Source organism: Crocuta crocuta, unplaced genomic scaffold (assembly GCF_008692635.1).
Source record: "Crocuta crocuta isolate KB4526 unplaced genomic scaffold, BGI_CrCroc_1.0 scaffold394, whole genome shotgun sequence".
Classification (NCBI taxonomy): domain Eukaryota; kingdom Metazoa; phylum Chordata; class Mammalia; order Carnivora; family Hyaenidae; genus Crocuta; species Crocuta crocuta.
The window spans coordinates 395,361-399,376 of NW_027531920.1; the positions used below are offsets into that span (position 1 = coordinate 395,361).

Sequence of the window (4,016 nt, forward strand, 5' to 3'; positions counted from 1 at the left end):
TAAAAAAAAAAAAAAAGACAAACCTAGGAAACAGAGAAAACAATAACTCTAGCAAGTAACAACAAGAGACATTACTATGGCCACAGTACTATAGATCAAGATTACATTGAAATATTTTTTCACTTCTTTTTAAAATAATTTTTGCTCTTTGATCCAATTAGATTGAAAACTGGGTTTGACTTGAAAATGGCTCAGAACAAATTGATGAATACTAATTCAAACATAACCTTTAAAATATTGTGAGATAGGGGCAACTGGGTGGCTTAGTCAGTTAAGCATCTGATTCTTGATTTCAGCTCAGGTCATGATCTCAGGGTTTGTGAGTGTGAACCCCCACATTGGGCTCTGCGCTGACAGTGTGGACAGAGCCTGCAAAGGATTCTTGGTCTCTCTCTACGCCTCCCCCACTGGCTCGCTCCCTCAAACTTAAATAAACATAATAAACAAACAAACAGTGTGGATAAGCAGTCTAGCCAATTTTAAATATCAGAGGAATTCTGGGGAATAGCCAGTAAATTAACCAACTTGTTTAAGACTCTCAATTACTTTGTATTTCTAAAACCGAAATCATTTTTCACATTCCTAGCACATCTTCAGAATAACCTACAGGAAGAAATATTTAGTTTAAAAAATACATGTTGATCCAGAAATAAGATGTTTTTTTCCTTTTGATTGCATCATTTTTATGTCCCTTAGTAGAGTTTTATATTATTATTCATTTAAGTTGTGTATATTTCTTGTTTTTATTTAGGTTTTTTTTTTTACCATTTATTCATTTCTGAGAGAGAGAGCACAAGCGGGTGAGGGACAGAGAGAAAGAGAGAGAGNGTTTGCTCCTTAGCTATTTTATATGTTTCATTACTTTTATGAAGATAATTTTATTTGCATCATATTTTTTAAATAATTTTTTAAGTTTATTTATTCATTTAGAGAGAGACAGAGCACGAGCTGGGGAGGGGCAGTGAGAAAGATATATAGAGAGAGAATCCCAAGCAGGCTCTGTAAGGTCAGCACAGGCTCTGTGGGGCTCAAACCGACGAGACCCTGAGATCATCCCCTGAGCCGATATCAAGAGTCGGATGTTTAACCAACTGAGCCACCCAGGTGCCCTATATTTGCATCATATTTTGTAACGTTTTTTTCTATCAAGTTCCATTTGTTGATGTATATACTATACTATTGTATTGTATTGATGCTTATACTATACTATCGAGTGATAAAGGTCAGTGGTAGGGCAGGATATGCACTTGTGTCAAAGATGTGCTGTTTAACAAAAATCTTTCTGGGATCTCTCTGTATTATTTCTTACAACTGCATGTGAATCTACAATGATCTCAGATAAAAAGTTCTATTTCAAAAAGGCAACGAGGAAGAAGTCATAGATATCTAAGGTACCCTATGTTTAATTATAGAAACAAATTGGGAAGCAAGTGCAATAGATTAAAAAAATTTTTTTTTCTATTTTTGAAAGAGAGAGAGACAGAGACAGAGTGCAAGCAGGGGAGGGGCAGAGAGAGAAGGAGACACAGAATCCAAAGCAGGCTCCAGGGTCCGAGCTGTCAGCACAGAGTCTGACGTGGGGCTTGAACCCACTAACCATGAGATCATGACCTGAGTAGAAGTCGAACACTCTACTGACATCAGGCACCCCACAAGTGCAAGAGATATTCACAGCAGTTATCTCTGGAATATAACGCATGATGGCAGAGCTTTGATTTTTTGTTTGTATTTTCTGATTTTCACACAATTAATATGTATTATTTGTATAACAAACCCAAATATAATTAACTTTAGAAAAGATGTTGAATTTTAAAAAATGAAAACAAGCTCTTTTGTAGCACCAAAAGCGGATGATCCTAAACTGTTGAACCAGGAAGGGTGGGGGGTGATGCCCTCCCCACTTGCAAACAGGTGGATGTGCCAATAGCAATTCATCTGCTTACCACCCTCACCTCAGGGGCGAGGCTACTACCTACGTACCCTTCTGCCTCACCCCTCCTGATCTTTTTCTGTCTTATTCCTCACCCCTTTATTTCCTCCCTCCCCATGCTTCCTTCCAGCCTCCACTTTCCCCTCTCCTCATCTTCTCTGTCTTTTCCTTTCTTTTTTTTTCCTTTCTTTCTTTTTCCTTTTCTTTCTCTCCCTCTTTTTAAAAACTTTTTCATGTTTATTTTTGGGAGAGAGAGCGAACATGGGGGAGGGGCAGAGAGAGAGAGAGGGAGACACAATCTGATGCAGGCTCCAGGCTCCGAGCTGTCAACACAGAGCCCCACGCAGGCCTTAAACCCACGAATCGCAAGGTCATGACCTGAGCTGAAGTTGGACGGTTAACTGACTGAGCCACTCAGACACCCCACTTTGTCTCCCTCTTTAATTGGCTGTAATTGACAACCAAGGGGGAATTTGTCATATCTTTTGAAAATTGTTAAATGTGTCTCCATTGTAGAAAAATTAGGAAGCACAAATGAAGGAGAAAGAGATTGCAATCCTGTCACTCAAAGATAATCACTAATAATATTTTAGCTCCTATTTATTCATAGTTTCCATGCAAAAATAGCTATACTTTTATGTAATAGACTATATTATAAAGAATATTTTCTAATCTTCTTTTTCACCTATGTCAATATAGTGCATATCAGTATACTGCACGGGGGTTACCATAATATATGTAGCCAACCTTCAGTCATTGGACAGTTTTTACAACCCTGTAAAATACAAACTCGTGTGTGTGCGCGTGTGTGTGTGTATTCACAAACATACATATGTCTTTGGTCCAATATATATGGTCCAATCATTTTAGACTAAATGCCTAGAGAAGAACAAAATGGCCGAAGGGCATTCAGACACTTTAAAGCTTTCTATTGCCAAACTGCCCTCCAGAATGGTTGTATCAGTTGACTCTCCCTCCTGCAGTATATGAGGCTGCCCATTGCCCCAGTCCTTATAAACACTGCCATTATTACTCTCAGTCTTCATTGTATCTTTTGAATGTAGATTCCTTTTCTTTATGCTTAATTTTAGAGGCAGATAATCTGGCTGTTCGGTAGATATTCAGATCTCTTAAAAATACTGAAATAGGTTGCTTTCTACTAGCGTGTGGCTACCGGTAGTTCTCTTTCCTTTCAGTCAGGGCTCCTGATAGAAGACGATTCCCCACCCCTGTTCTACCTCTTTCTTTCCTTCCCTCAGTCTCTGTCACTCTGTCCTTGGACAGGTAGCCTTCTGTACCCCATCCCACATTCCACTAGTTCATTGAAGCATGAACTATTCTATTTGCCTCTAATCTTAGGCACTAGCTGAAAAGCATGAGTTCACTTGTAACTGTTCAATTTTTGCCAACATTCCCATGATCATCCTCGCCATTCGCATCTATAATTACAATTTCCAAAGGGATTTCTTATACATCAACTCCTCACATTAACTCCCATGAGTTAGGTTGGGCATGCACAAGTGTGGGCTTTGGAGTCACGAGGCCGGGGTTGAAATCCTGGGCTGTCGGAGGAACAAGGGGGAGAAGAAGGGCAGAAATGGTGGGGGAAAGGGAGAGAAGCAAACNTAAAGCAGAGATAATAATACCTCAGAGGGTTGTTGTGAAGTCTAAATGACATATGGAGAGCTCGTAGTGCAATCCTGTTATTGACAGGTGAAATAACCGAGGCTCAGAGAACTTGAGGGATTTGTACAAGGCATATTCAAGCCCAGACAGTCTGACCCTCGATTATTATGTAATAAATACCCTGTACCCACCACCTAGTTTTAAAAAAGAACCACAGAAACAAACTGGTCTCCCACGTGTCCTTCCTTAATCCCATTCCTCTTCCTCCTCTCCTCCCTCTCTCCTGGTCTCCACCCCTGGGAACCACTATCCCAAATTTGGTGTTTATTATTCCTCTGATGTTTCTATATTTCTACCTATGTTTATGTATCTGTAGCAATTCTGGTATTGCTCCATTGCTCTACATGCTCTTAAACTTTATATACACAGTATCAGATTATGCAGATCATTCTGAAGCTAG

General features: G+C 39.5%; 1 protein-coding gene across 1 annotated transcript in view; it reads left to right on the plus strand.

The window, feature by feature from the left end:
• Positions 1 to 4,016, plus strand: part of ARR3 (arrestin 3) — a 21,659-nt gene that overhangs the window by 10,956 nt on the left and 6,687 nt on the right. The window lies entirely within an intron of this gene.